The sequence below is a fragment of the Pituophis catenifer genome, unplaced genomic scaffold (genome assembly GCF_029215685.1).
Source record: "Pituophis catenifer annectens isolate HBS135680 unplaced genomic scaffold, rPitCat1.0.hap2 SCAF_6, whole genome shotgun sequence".
Taxonomy (NCBI): domain Eukaryota; kingdom Metazoa; phylum Chordata; class Lepidosauria; order Squamata; family Colubridae; genus Pituophis; species Pituophis catenifer.
In genome coordinates, this window is record NW_027256886.1 from 28,834,381 (window position 1) to 28,850,636 (window position 16,256).

Genomic DNA, 16,256 nt, shown 5'->3' on the forward strand with positions numbered 1-16,256 from the left:
GATAGGGGTGGGGGGCACCGTGTTGTGGTGGTTCTCTTCCTTTCCCTCTGACCGGTCACAGTCTGTGTTGGCAGGGGGGGCAGAGGTCGATCCCGAGGCCCCTTGTATGTGGGGTGCCACAAGGATCGGTCCTCTCGCCCCTTCTGTTCAACATTTATGTGAAGCTGCTGGGTGAGATCATCCGTGGTTTCGGGGTGAAGTACCACCAGTACGCTGATGACACTCAGCTGTACATCTCCACCCCGGACCACCCCAATGATGCCCTTGAAGTGATGTCCGGTGCCTGGAGGCTGTACGGATCTGGATGGGGAGAAATAGACTCAGGGTCAACCCATCCAAGACCGAGTGGCTGTGGTTTCCGACATCCCAATATAGTCAGTTGGTGCCATCACTGACTATTGGGGGTGAGTCGTTGGCCCCCATGGAGAGAGTCTGCAACTTGGGTGTCCTCCTGGACTCAAAGCTGTCTTTAGAAGGGCATTTGACGGCTGTGGCCGGGAGGGCATTTTATCAGGTTCGCCTGATTCGCCAGTTGCGTCCCTTTCTGGATCGGGACTGGTTAAATACGGCCACTCATGCACTCATCACTTCCTGCCTGGACTACTGCAATGCTCTCTACATGGGGCTCCCCTTGAGGAGCACCCGGAGGCTCCAGCTGGTCCAGAATGCGGCCGCGCGGGTGGTTATGGGAGCGACGGGGCACTCCCATGTGACCCCCCTCCTGTGCGAGCTGCACTGGCTCCCGGTGGTCTTCCGGGTGTGCTTCAAGGTTTTGGTTACCATCTTTAGAGCGCTCCATGGCCTAGGACTGGGGTATCTACGAGACCGCCTTCTGCCACCGATAGCCTCTCACCGACCAGTACGCTCCCATAGAGAGGGGCTTCTTAGGGTGCCGTCGGTCAAACAGTGTCGACTGGCGGCCCCCAGGGGGAGAGCCTTCTCTGTAGGAGCACCTGCCACCTGGAACGAGCTCCCCCCGGACATACGGAGGATCACTGATCTGCGCGCTTTCCGCCGTGCCCTTAAAACATTCCTATTCCAGCAGGCCGGCCTGGTCTAACCTCTTTTTTAAATTGTTTTTAAATTTTTTAAATTTTAAATTTGTCTTATAAAATTGGGGTTTTTAAATTTTGTTTTCTGGACCAAATTATTTAATTGTATTTTAATGATTTTTTTAACATTTGTATCATATGTATTTTATCTTTTGGCTGTGCACCACCCTGAGTCCTTTGGGAGTAGGGCAGTATATAAATTCTAATAATAATTAATAATAATAATAATAATAATAATAATAATAATAATAATAATAATCCAAAAACCAAGCTAAAACTAGTCATTTCCCATAAAAGCTCACAAAGGCTGGATTTATAAATATAAAAGAATATATAATTGGTTTGTTTGAACTCTGAATTTGTTAATTTGTGATTCAGTGTGATAAGGAATCTGACAATGGCTTAAACGATGGTTAGTCAACCATGGGTATTACGTTGTGCAAACAGTGTTGCATGCAATTTTGTTTCCTTTAAAATGAGCCTTAAATGGATGGGAATTTTATAAATGTCAGAAGCATCTTCCTTTTGAAGATAAAATTTAGGCGTCATTTTTGTCATCTGCTTTTTCTAATGCTTTTAAAGCTTCATTGACAATTTTTACAAATATAACATTTTAAGAAAAGAATAAATCCCATTTCTGCTACTTGCTTTAGCTACTTTGGAATGGATATAACATATCTATACATATGTTTTATGTATATATATAAATCACAACTATTAAAGTGCTTTTGTTTATTCTTAGTGCAATCTGGTTAATTGAAATGTTTTTGGCTAATATGTCTTAGAATCTAAGAATATCTTTTTTTAGGGTTTAATCTCTTTTGCCATTTAAATTTTCTAACTAGCAATGTGGACTTCCACCTACAACCTTCAGCAGTACTTTTTCTCTGGTAGTATTTGTTCACTAAATTTTGAGGGCTGTTGGCTCCAGAATGACACTTGTCAGTTAAAAAAAACAATAGAAAAAAATGTGTCTGAACAAACCACATTCTATATAGGATGTACCACAACTGATAAGGGCTCCACAAATACTCTGTCACAAGGCCTGGAAGTACTGCCAGGTTTTTAAAGACTTCCAGAACATTATCGGGGTGTGAACAATATGGATCTTTGGGAATGTTATTCCAGAGGGAAGCTGTTGCAACACTTATTATATTCTGATATATGGCATTTGATTTTCAGGGATCCAAAATACACTAACTTTGACAGAGCACCAATATTGGGTTAGATACAGGTAGCCTTTGACTTATAACCATTTGTTTGAAGTTACAAGGGCACTGGAAAAAGTGATTTGTGACTAGTCTTCACAGTTATGACTGACAGCATTCCTATGGTCACGTGATCAAAATTCATGCACTTAGCAACTGGCATGTATTTAAGACATCCTGGCATTACATGATTAACGTGTCCTTTCTATCAGGCTTCTGAGAAAGTCGATGGAAGAAGTTGGATTCGCTTAACAAGCACCTGATTCATTTGCTTAACGATTGTGGCAAAAAGCAAGGTCATAAAATCAGGTGCAACTCACCTAACTGCTTTGCTTAGCAATGGAAATTCTGATTGTAAGTCAAGGACTACTATATACAAATATATTTCATTAAGATACTTTCAACTGTTCAAGGGTCAGCAAAAGTGTGAGCTAATGTGTTGTCCCCCAAAATGTCTGACACCATGCTATGTAAATTCAGCAATTGTCCTATTTTCTGAATGAAAGTTTTCCCTTCTAAGTTAAAAAAGGTGTTTAATTACACAACACAGTTTTTCTCATATTCTCTAATTTTAAATTCTCAATAACATCAATCAATCAGACTAGAGCTGGAAGGGATTTTGGAAGTCTTTTAGTCCAACCCCTGCTCAAGCAGGAGACCCTATACCATTTCAGACAGGTAGCTGTCCAGTCTTTTCTTAAAAACTTCCGGTGATGAAGTACCTACAACTTCTAAAGACAAGCTGTTCCACTGGTTAATTGTTCTCACTCTTGTTTCTCATTTCCAGGCTGCTTTTCTCCTTGATTATAGTTTTCATCCATTTTTTCTTGTTTACACTTTTATTGCTATAGGCCCCCCTGCATGTGACCCGCCCCCGCGCATGCGCGGCAGAAACCTGAAAACCAGCTGGCTGGCGGGAGGCATGCATGCATGGGCAGTAGAGCTGAACTGGGGCGACTGCTCCATGCTATCAGAGAGGGCTATAGCCTTTTCAACAACTTAAGTTTCTTCAGTAATATAGCTGCATATTCTGAATCTATAATATCAGGATGTAGTAACCAGTTTTTACTTTTCCTTGAACATGGGCCAAATTATCTTACATGTATGATTATATACAAATAACATTTAGCTTCTGAATTAATATTCCCTATAATAAAATGGAAAGGAAAAGCAAACAGTTATTTTGCTATTTTCACAATACACATGCTAAATGTACCTGGCAATAACATGACTCTTTAGATGTTTTATTTACTTATTAAAACAAATGTATATAACTATCCATCTGTAAAAAAGGAACTATAACAATCCAGTTTTTGTAGCTATCAGATGAACTGTCTGGGGATTATGGAGTATCTGATGAAGGACAAATCCCTTCCCCTTCCATCTCTTGCTAGACACCTGCAATGAAATGCAAATTCAGAAATCCATCTATAAATACTATATAGCATATAACACTATACATAGTTGAGAGAACAATCTTAGGTAGTTTTCTGGAGAAGTTAATTCCATTTGAACCAAGCCTACATACTGTACTTCTGAGCAGATATGAATAATAGGAATCTGGTTGGACTGCAGAGTCTGATATTGCTGAATTCCAGCAGCAGCTGAGTTATGGCAGTTGAACCACTCCATTGCCACTCTAAAAAATTTGTGAAGGTTAGTGTGCTGCAGAATTAAATTTTAGAGCATGCCTTTAGGACTTCAGAGCATGAGGATAGCATAGTCTCATTTTAATATGAACCATTCTTTTACTGCTGACTATAATTCAGCAGGACCTCTTTTGGAATTCAGATTGTAAAAGCATCAGAGAGTGTTATCAGTCAACTGTGGGCAGGATTGGATCAACTACAGCAAAGAGTTGCCAAGTCTGAGACAGATGACTGGACAATCGCTGTTGGAGGGCGAATTCGGATGAAGACCTTCAATACCAACCTATGGAAGGCGATCAATGGACCCCGAGTGTTTGGAGGGAAACATTTAGACACACGCCAGCCCTATTAGTTTGATCGACTCTCTTCTGTTTAAATCCTAAAGACTGCCTCGAGCATAATATGTGGCAGGGATTAGGAGGCCTTGCTTGAAGTAAGAAGCTAATGGGACAAAACCTGTGGGGTTTTGGAATAAAGTGCTTGGGAAGAACCCAAATGCTTAACAATGTAATAATTTAACAGGATAATTATAATCTACCTCTCTCTGTGAATATGTACATAAGAGTGATTGTAAGGGAGTTCAGCAGTGTTCATTAGGTTGATTGAGAACTGTGAATAATCCAGTATTTTCAGTTAGACCACAGAGAAAAATTTGGCATCCAGTTAGTGTATCAAGTGCCCTGCTGCACTTTCTAAAGTCCTAAAGATAGCTTCTGGGCTTAGGTGTTGGGTTAACCTTCATCTTTTGGTGTTGGGTTAACCTTTCTGGGTACCAGCTTTGGCAAAACTTCACATTCTCTGTGGCAACTATGTACTTGCTCAAATAATATCAGACCTAATATATAGATGGTCATAAACCAAACCTTGTTTTTGTCTTACAGTGGATACAGATACAGATACAGATACTCCTTGCTTAGATAGTTTCCCAACTATCCAGGCAAGCAATTCTGTGCAATGCTATTGAGTAACCAGCAATGGGAGACAAATCAGACCCCGAACAGTATTACCTCCTGAGTAGCCTCTTTGGTAGCCTCTACTCCATTCCCAGCCAAGTTCTTGATTTAATGGGGGTCTTCAGGACAGGAAGCTGAGAAACAATGTCTAGAGCAGGGGTGCCAAACTTGTGGCCCACGGGCCAGATGCATCATGAGCTGGCCACACCGACCCCATTTTAGTGAAGGGGAAAAAAAAATCATGATATGTCACGTGATGACGTGACGACGCGAGTTTGACACTCCTGGTCTAGAGGGCCAGTGGAAAAAGATGAAAAGCAAATCTGACTGAGCAAGTGGGTGGCACTAAAATTGAATTACCTGAATAAAGTACATGCCCATGTTTGAGCCTACTTTGTGGCAATAAGGAGGGCAAAGCATGTCTGCTATTTCTCCCGTATTGTATTAGCAGGCAGTCTTGTTTACAACAACCAACTTCCTAATAGGGATATATTAACATACAGATCTCCCCCTAGGTCATTGTGACCATTTTGTACAGTACCTTGCTGATAAAATTGCTCAGATTTAACATAGTTTTGAGCCCATAGGGGCTGTCTTTATAGTGATTAGCGCATTGTCTTGCACTATTACCATATCTGGGATTCCTTTCAGTCTGGGAACTCTGAAGAAATAGAAGGAATATTGTTTAAGTTATTTCCTCTCACCGGTTCTTTGGAACCTGGCCTTCCTGCTATTGTGTGCAGCAGGGATAATCACTTGGCCCCTGGAGATTGTAAGAGCCTCCTTGCAGGACAGAAGTTACTATCAGCCTTGAAAGAGACTGAATTGCTCCTTTTTGAAAAGGCCAGCCTCAAATAGGCCGCAGGAGCCTATCATAAGGTGACCAGACGTCCCGCTTTTGGCGGGACAGTCCCGCTTTTGAGCAATTTGTCCCGCGTCCCGCGGCGTTTTAAAAAAGTCCCGATTTTTTATTCTGCCTCCTGAGTCCCGGCTGCCTCCTGAGTCCCCGCTGATGGCTAGAGGGAAAAAAAACTGTTTAAACTCTTGCCGCGGGGCTTCAAAGGGCCGACCTACAGCTGATCAGTGTTAAAAAAAAAAAAAGAGTAGACCCATGCCTGCAAAAATAGAAAAAAGAGCCCCTACAGCTTCCGCTAGGTTAATTAGCTGCAAAAAGTTCCTGGAGAAGATTTTTTCCCCCCTAGCTATGCTGAAAACAAAGGCGAAAGCGAAAGTAAAGCTGCAATGTGACAAAATGAGGCAGAGAGAGATTTCTTTCTTTTTCTTTTTCTTTTTCCTCACCAAAAAAGGTAGGTGCAAAACTGCAAACAATGGGAAATTTAGGGCAAAAGAGGAGAGTTCAAGATTTTAAAACACAAAAGAAAAAAAGCTCTATTTAACTAGGGAATTGTAATAATTGAGATACTATTAATAATTGTATATTGTGTTGAAAGCAGAAATGGTTAAGTTGTGGTTTGGAGGAATATATGGGGGAAATTATTTGGTTTATTATTATTGGTAAATATAATTAATTGATTTGTAAAAAATTGGATTGCATGGAAATAATTGGAATATTCATGTTCATATTGATTAATATACAAAAAAGATAGTTATATAACTAATTGATTTATATTAAAATGTTGAATTTGTATTAAACAACTGTATTACATAATTACATAATTAACCAATGTGAGGATGGATATAAAAATAGATGACAATGGGAAGGGGTATAATATAGAATAGAAGGGAAAAATTGAATTTGATTAAGATTAGAGATGAGGATGAAGGGTAATATTGTTTTTTTTTTAAAAAATAGATGAGGAATAAATATGGCAAAAAGGAAATATAGAAATTGTAAATTTAATTGAAATGACTAAACGCTGTTTAAATTTGTGAACCAGCCAAATATTCTGTTCAAAGAAAATACATTGTATGTTTGTATGTGTGTTTCTAATTATTGCTATTTATTCATATTTGTTCTCTTTTATTCTTTAAAGTTTAACAATTCATTCTTTATCTTAATATCTTTATATTTGCTTGGGGTTGGCTTTCTTCCCTTTCATCTTTTTTATTGTACAGCAATCTTTCTCCTCAAACCTACCACCTCTCTCTTTTCTTTCCTTCTTACTTTCTCTTCCCCCCACCCTCTTTTTCTCCTCCCTACTTCCTCTTCCTTTCTCCTTCTCCTCCTCTCTTCCTCCCTCTCTTACCCTCACTCTACTCTAATTTCCATTCCTTCATCCCTCTCTATTGATGTATCCTTTAATGCATATGGACTACTCAGAGGGCTGAAAAAGTTATTTTTGACTGGTCCTCACACTTTTGACCAGTCCTCGAACTTACGACTGTCCTCACATTTTACATTTTTGCCCTATCTTGTCATCATGGTGAAGAGAAGCAGTTGTGAAATGAATGACATGGTTGTTAAGAATGCTGCATGGGCATAAATGTGAGGATGGTCATAAGTGTGAGGACCAGTCAAAAGTGCGAGGACCTGTCAGAAATGACTTTTTTCAGCCCTCTGGTTAGTCCTTTTGTGCATATGGACTACTCAGAGGGCTGAAAAAGTTATTTTTGACTGGTCCTCACACTTTTGACCAGTCCTCGAACTTACGACTGTCCTCACATTTTACATTTTTGCCCTATCTTGTCATCATGGTGAAGAGAAGCAGTTGTGAAATGAATGACATGGTTGTTAAGAATGCTGCATGGGCATAAATGTGAGGATGGTCATAAGTGTGAGGACCAGTCAAAAGTGCGAGGACCTGTCAGAAATGACTTTTTTCAGCCCTCTGGTTAGTCCTTTTGTGCATATGGACTACTCAGAGGGCTGAAAAAGTTATTTTTGACTGGTCCTCACACTTTTGACCAGTCCTCGAACTTACGACTGTCCTCACATTTTACATTTTTGCCCTATCTTGTCATCATGGTGAAGAGAAGCAGTTGTGAAATGAATGACATGGTTGTTAAGAATGCTGCATGGGCATAAATGTGAGGATGGTCATAAGTGTGAGGACCAGTCAAAAGTGCGAGGACCTGTCAGAAATGACTTTTTTCAGCCCTCTGGTTAGTCCTTTTGTGCATATGGACTACTCAGAGGGCTGAAAAAGTTATTTTTGACTGGTCCTCACACTTTTGACCAGTCCTCGAACTTACGACTGTCCTCACATTTTACATTTTTGCCCTATCTTGTCATCATGGTGAAGAGAAGCAGTTGTGAAATGAGTGACATGGTTGTTAAGAATGCTGCATGGGCATAAATGTGAGGATGGTCATAAGTGTGAGGACCAGTCAAAAGTGTGAGGACCTGTCAGAAATGACTTTTTTCAGTCCTCTGAGTAATCCCTATACACATAGCCATGGCCACCCGGTCACATGATCAGTTAGCCATGCCCACCCAGTCACATGGCCTCCAAGCCACGCCCACACAATAAGCCACGCCCACAATGGTGTCCTTCTTACCAATGTTAAAATCTGTTCACCTTACCCTATACACATAGCCATGGCCACCCGGTCACATGACCAGCTAGCCACGCCCACCCAGTCACATGATGAGCTAGCCACACCCACAAAATAAGCCACGCCCACAATGTCCCTCTTTACCAATGTTAAAATCTGGTCACCTTAGCCTATCAACAGAAAGAGCATGTCACCTGATAGATAAGTAGTGTGTCGAACATCTTGGGGATCATGCTTATGATTGGATTGTATTTTTTTTTTTAATAATGATTATGTAAAGAATTGTTTCTTGTTTGCTTGGGAGCTGGGGGTGTGACACCCCATCAGAATCAAGTTAGGCATTTTCCGAATTTTTGACATGCTGAATTCAACATTTGCCATCTCTGACCTATGCCAACACCTGGATGAGGGCAGTCTGCCCCTGTGGCATTTTATACCACTGTTATTTATTTCAGGGGGCAGTCTGCTAGTCTAGTTAAGAACTGTTTCATTAAAAAAATTATCTTTGTTTTCATTTCCAGGGTTTTATTCTGGAAACAACAGTTTGCAAAATCTGTAGTCTTTGATATACCTGTCCTCCATGAATTTAACCAATCTCTTTTTAAAAATCCAATTGCTTTTTAAAACTGTCCATGTTAATGACCATCACCATGTTTTTAGGTTTCTGAATCCCATAGATTAATTATAGGCTGAGTGAAGAAGTGCCTTCTTTTCTTTTTTTTACATATCCTTCTAAACAGTTTCATTGAATAACCTGATGTTTTCACAAGGTAGAAGTGGGACAGAAAATATTTCTGTTCACATTTTGCATGCCAAATATGATTTTATAAATTCCGATCATATCTACTCTCAGTGTTTTTTTTTTTAATTAAATAAAGACTCCCAAACTTCAAAGCCTTTTCTCATAAATAATATGTTTGATCCTGAGATCATCTTATTTGCCCTTATCTGGCTTTTTTGTAGCTGTATTATGTCTTTTTTTGAAGTCTAGCAACCAGAATTATAAACAGAATTCAAACAACGTTGGCACTTTTATTTTCAATCCCTTTCTTAATTATCTGAACAAGACACTCCTCGTCCGAGATCTTATAGATGAGGAGGACGCGGACCTGGCTTGTATCACTGAGACCTGGCTGGGGCCGGAGGGCGGTGTCCCTCTCGTGGATTTGTGTCCCCCAGGTTTCCGGATACTACACCAGCCACGACTCCAGGGGAGGGGCGGAGGAGTGGCGGTAGTTATTAAGGAAAGTCTTAGGCCTAGGGAGGTCACTGTTCCTCAGGTTGGCGGGTGTGAATCCCTCCTTTTGAAATGGGACCCTGGAGTTCAGTCTGGGCTGTTGATCATGTACCTCTCCCCCAGCTGCGTGGCCTCAGCCCTGCCCGCACTACTAGATGTCTTAGCCGAATTGACGGTGGAACTCCCCAACCTTTTGGTTGTGGGAGATTTCAATCTGCCATCGGCCGGTGAGTCATCTGAGTTGGTGCGGGAGTTCATGACCTCCATGACGGCCATGGACCTGACTCAGATTGTACAGGGCCCAACTCATATTGGAGGACACACACTTGACCTTATTTTTCTCTCTGGACAGTGGATAAATGATCGTGGGGAGGGGACTCTATCTATTGACCCTCTGTCATGGACCGATCATTCCCTCCTTAGACTCGACTTTTCCTCCGCCACCCCCCGTCACAGGGGTGTGGAACCAGTAAGATGGTTCCGCCCCAGGCGCCTGATGGAACCTGAAAGTTTCCTGATGGAGCTTGGGTCATTTCCCGCCTCCTTAGCCCATGATTCATCTGAGTCACTTGTCGCGGCCTGGGAACAGGCTGCGGTGGGGGCCTTGGATCGAATCGCGCCTTTGCGGCCTCTGATCCGACGCAGATCCCGGGCGGCTCCTTGGTTTACCGTGGAGCTCAGGGAAATGAAGCGTCGGAAAAGACGCCTGGAGGGTGGTTGGAGATCCTCCCGATCCGAGTCCGACCGAACACAACTAAGAACCCATATTAGGTCTTATCTTGTGGCGATGGAAGTGGCGAAACGTAACTATTTCGCCACTCTCATTGCATCTGCAGAAAATCGCCCAGCAGCCCTGTTTAGAGTGACCCGCTCCCTCCTTAATCAGGGAGCGAGGGAGGACCCCTTACAGGGCCGTGCTGAGGATTTTGCACAGTTTCTGCAAGATAAAATCACTCAGATTCGGACCGGGTTGGACTCCGACTGGACAGAGTCCGTTGAGGTGACAGGGCCTAGTCTCGGTGGAGACATCTGGATTGAGTTTGAGCCTGTTTCATTGGATGACGTGGACAGGATTATGGGTAGGTTGGGGTCTTCCACATGTTTACTGGACCCTTGTCCCTCCTGGCTTGTTTCGGCAGCCAGGGAGGTGACTGGAGACTGGATCCAGGCTATTGTCAACGCTTCACTAAAGGAAGGGGTCTTTCCTGCTGCGCTTAAAGAGGCGGTGGTTCGACCCCTCCTTAAGAAGCCTAACCTGGATCCTGACGTACTTAACAACTACTGTCCAGTCTCCAACCTTCGCTTTTTAGCGAAGGTTGTTGAGTCCGTGGTGGCACAGCAATTCCCTCAATTCCTGGAGGAAACTGACTACCTGGATCCTTACCAATCTGGTTTCAGGCGTGGCCACAGCACGGAAACGGCATTGGTCGCCCTAGTAAATTATCTCTGGCGGGCCAGGGATGGGGGTTGCTCCTCCATCCTGGTCCTTCTTGACCTCTCAGCGGCATTCGATACCATCGACCATGGTATCCTGCTGCAGCGGCTCAGGGGGATGGGGTTAGGAGGCACTGTTTTACAGTGGTTCTCCTCCTATCTCTCGGGCCGTCTGCAGTCTGTTTGGGCGGGGGGTCAGGGATCCTCCCAGAGGCCTCTCACTTGTGGGGTGCCTCAGGGATCGGTTCTCTCCCCTCTGCTCTTTAATATCTATATGAAACCGCTGGGTGAGATCATCCGTGGTTTTGGGGTGAGGTATCATCAATATGCTGATGATACCCAGCTTTACATCTCCACCCCTGACCACCCTAGGGATGCCCTTTCCGTGATGTCCCACTGCCTGGAAGCGGTGCGGGTTTGGATGGGGAGGAACAGGCTTAGACTCAACCCTTCCAAGACTGAGTGGCTGTGGATGCCGGTATCCCGGGATCTGGAGGTTCCATCCTTAATGATCGGAGGTGAAATCCTTGCTCCCTCCGACAGGGTCCGCAACTTGGGTGTCCTCCTGGATTCTCGGCTGTCTTTAGATGACCATCTGACGGCCGTAACCAGGGGGGCCTTCGCACAGGTCCGTCTTGTGCGCCAGTTGCGTCTGTTCCTAGACCGGGATGCCCTCGCCACGGTCACTCACGCCCTTGTTACCTCTAGGTTGGACTACTGTAACACCCTCTACATGGGGCTGCCCTTGGGATGTGTCCGGAGGCTTCAGCTAGTCCAAAATGCAGCCGCGCGGGTAGTTACGGGGGCGTCTAGATACTCCCGTGTAACACCTCTCCTGCATGAGCTGCACTGGCTACCGGTGGCACTCCGGATACGTTTCAAGGTGCTGGTGCTCACCTATAAAGCCCTTCATGGCTTAGGCCCGGGGTACTTGCAGGACCATCTCCAGCCGTTCTCCCATCGTCCTGTGCGCTCTCACAGAGTCGGCCTCCTCAGGGTGCCGTCGGCCAAACAATGTCAGCTGACGACCCCCAGGGGGAGGGCATTCTCTGTGGGAGCCCCGACCCTCTGGAATGGATTGCCCACTGAGCTCAGGACAGCCCCCGACCTTCTTTCCTTCCGTCGCGAGCTGAAGACGTGGCTCTTCCGCCAATTAAACTGATCCGTTTGGGGGTACACTGGTATAATTTTAAATCGTTTTTAATTGGGTTACTGATTTTAATTTGATATTGTATTGTGATTTGTATTGAAGTTGTCATTTTGTAAGCCGCCTTGAGTCCCTAGGGAGAAAGGCGGCATATAAATCGCAATAAATAAATAAAAAAATAAATAAATCTCTGGTATGAGATTTACCCTTTTCAGATTTGTTGCATGCTGAGCCAACATTCTCCTTGACCCCAAGACCTTTTTCCTGGTTTTACAGATAGCTCAGAATCCATCCGCATATTAATAAAGTCATGGTTTTAGAAACTAACATCTTAGATCTTCCTGCTTAATGTCTCCTACCTAAAAATATAATATATTCAATATGAGAAAAAAGCCAACATATAGATTATATAACCTTTATAATACTATTGTTTTATTTCATTGAGGATACTTGCTTAGGGCTCAGTTGGCCAGGCTAGACTTCTGAATAAGAAATCAGTCTGGAATATACTGTTGTCAGAAAGTGGCATAAAGAAATCAACAGGAGTCAAGTCCATGGAGACTTTACTTTTTTTCCATAAAGTTAGGCACTAGCACATTTATTAAGTATATAGCTGACTCTTTTAATTAGATATGGAACAATCTAATTTGTACATATTAAAACAGGGCTTGCTTAACTGTGGTTTAGAGAATCAATTTGCAATTGGCTGGTCGCACAATAGAACATGAATAGAACATAATCCAAAGCTAATCAAACCACATTATGATTTGGGCAGGGATCTGTACCTTATTTCAGCTTGAATGCTGTACAAGCGTTGCATAGCACACCAAGGTCTGAATGCTTTTTAAATTTATTTTTTCTTAAATATTTTATTGTCAGTTAAAAAGTAATATTTTTATTTTATTATTTTAAAACACAACTTTATTTTCGTTGTGTTTCTGGTAATAGAAGATCCCTCTTCTTGAACCCCCATGCACTGTTTTTTATTCTTTCTCACTAGAGGGTGCTATGACACCGAAATGGGTGCTTTTTTAGTCTTTTTATTTTAAGGGGTTTTTTTTCTCCCTTTACTGATAAAGGAAAAAGTACTGCAGCCTTCATAAATTGGCTGGGGAAATTCTGGGAGTTGAAGCCCACAGATCTTAAAGTTGCCAAGTTTGAAAAATATTGTTTTAGATGCTTTTCATTTTCTGCTCCTATCTTAGGATGATATGGCAGCCAAGTCAGCATGCGTATGCGGACTGGGGCCACCATAAGTAGATGGTGGGGAAAAAATAATTTTCTCCCAGATGCTTAAAACTGCAAAATAAACTTGAGCCTCCTGTAATGTCAATTCCCTTCAGAGTCAGAAGGTGCATTCTGCCAGAGGCAAAGAAAGCTTTTTAGTGCAAAAACCCAACTAGACAGGCCTTCTGATTGCTGGAATCATCTTTCTATGAGCCCCGGATGGGGGAAGAATACGGTCCCTCCCACCCTTCTCCATGCATTCCTTTCTACTCCTGTGGTTCTACTCAGCTGACAAGGTCAGAAGTGACACAGCAGTGTTCAAGGCATCAAAGTTTGGACATTAGTTAGTGAAACGATTGTACCTAATTTGATGCAATGGGTTTATGTTTTTATTATGCAAAAGCTCTCAATAGTTCAGCAAAGTACATGTACATTCAATACATATGGCTGCCATATATGTGACTCCTTCCCTCAGGGAACAGTTTGAAGGAATTTTTTGCTGTTGTTTTCATAGTCTCACAAACGTTTTACACTAGCACTTTCTGCTCAAATAACAAGCTGGACACAAACGAGATTTTAAATATTTTAGATGCAGTTGACCAAACAGTTAACATACATCGCCTAATAGTGGTCTTATCTGAAAGTAAGCACTTTCCATACCAAAGTTAATTGTTCTGTTTGCACTATAAATGACTATATGATATATATTTCTGAAAAGAATTAATATTGAAGTGATTTACAAATGGTACTATTTATAATTTATAATTGTTTATAGCTATAGTTATAACTATTTGGAGATAACAGTTTACTCTGGTTCATTACCTACCCAATTTTCTTCTATTTAAAATCCATATTTAAGATAAAGAAATCTAACCGCAGTGTCCTAAAAGATTTATTGAAATAAGCAATGTACGATGTGTACGTATTAGAAGAATTTTTTTAAAAAATTATATATTATATAAATATTTCATTTATTATAATTTATTACAATCACAATGATTGTTTTTCAAATCCTTTTTGCTACTAGGATGTGAAAATCCTTTGAAATAAGGCTATAATACTGTCAGTCCTTCAATCTGTACTATATCAACAGGGCCACAAATAAACATGCTCCCTTACTAACCTTATTCAGGATAATGGGATTTGGAGCTGGTTTACAGTTGCTTTTAGCCAATGGGCAGGCCCCCATGCAAAGTGTTACCTGTCAGTCCAAAATTCCACTGTCTACATGGATTTGTACTTCCTTCCTTCTTTAGAACTAAAGCAAGTATATTAGGTTCTAGAAAACAGATATCCTTCTGGACTAGCATCTCACAGCCTCAGCAACTTCAAAATGTGTGGAATTCTGGGAGCTGAAGCACACACGTCTTAAAAGTTGCCAAGGTTGAGAAACAATGCTCTAGAGAGCTGAGCTGGATTCAATTTTCTTTTCTGCCAAAGACTTTGGCAAGTCTCTCTTGGCTGCTTTAATCAATTGATTGCTGATGAAAGCAAGTTATAAAAGCCATGAGAATCACTTCTGCAAATCAAAAGTGGCAACCTATTACAAAAACCCTAGTAATAAGCTCTACTCATGTTAATACCTCCATATACTGCTGGCTGGACATTATCAGATTGGTTTCATTTAGTTCATTCTACATTTAAAAGGAGTCAGCACTGAACAGAGAGATTATAAAACCGCTATGGAGGAACACTTGGGGTCAAAGGAAATACATTATCTAATATAGCAGCCCTCACTTTAATTGCCCACTAGGTGTTTCTCATTACAATTCCTTGAATATCACACCAACATGGATATTGCACAGAAGCTGTGATGCAAAGCAGCAAGCACAAGAGTGTAAGTTTAGGAAACAATAACCACCAGAGGGAGTAAGTGTGACACTTTATGTAATATTAACATTCAGCAGATAAAAAGATGCAGTCAGTTGGGGAAGGGAAAATTAATTGCTTTCCCCATATTGTCAGGACATTCTCAGTTTGCCCTCAAATAAATAGTTTAAAGCAACTGGTGTGTACATGTGGGCATGTGCACAATCTGGGCATTCTTAGTGGCTGGTGCAACAGGTAGTGTTTTAGGGTGAACCAATGGCCACAGCAGATTGGACAATTATCAAAGTGGACTATGCAATATCTTTAACCAGGATTTTCCATCTTTTTCCTGAATTTGAAAAGTGTTTGAAAAATGTATTGATTTGAAAACTATTCTAAGCTTAATTTAAGACGTATATAAAATTATATGTATTTCTTGGCTCTCAATGGTAAAAAACTAAATTGATGATTTCAGTAACATTATTTGATTTCTATATTACCCTTTTCCCCAAAGAACACTCTTTCAGAAAAGGAGGGGGAAATCTTATGTAAAATCTACAGTGTCTAAGAATATAATATTCTTCCTTCTCTTCTTCACATCTGCACTATTAATCATAAAGTAACTGATCCTGAAGTAATGTACCCCATAAATGCATAGGCAAGGTTCTACTGTTTTCTGAAAGAAGTCAGCATAGGGATTAGCTGAGTAACCCTTGTAAACTTCTATAATCAAGGCATTGTCAATAAAGTCCTACTTTAAGCTATTGTACCGTGTGTGAAATTTGCTAATGGGACAACAAACTAAATAAGAGAGATGATATTTAGATTGCAAGTGCCTTACAGATTAATATAACATCTTGTTAGGCCTATAGGCAACCAGTGTGGTGTTTTCAGGATTGATGTTTTGTGGTTCTATTTAGCCACTCCACTATTAGGGATAATGCAACTAAAGCATTCTGTACTAGTTGCAGCTTCTAGGTCATCTTTAGCCTCAAGTAAATGTACTGCAGTAATCAAACCAAGCAATGATTACATCAGAAATCAGTCAGGCTAGATTGTGTAGGATGTTAGTTGGTGCAAGAGT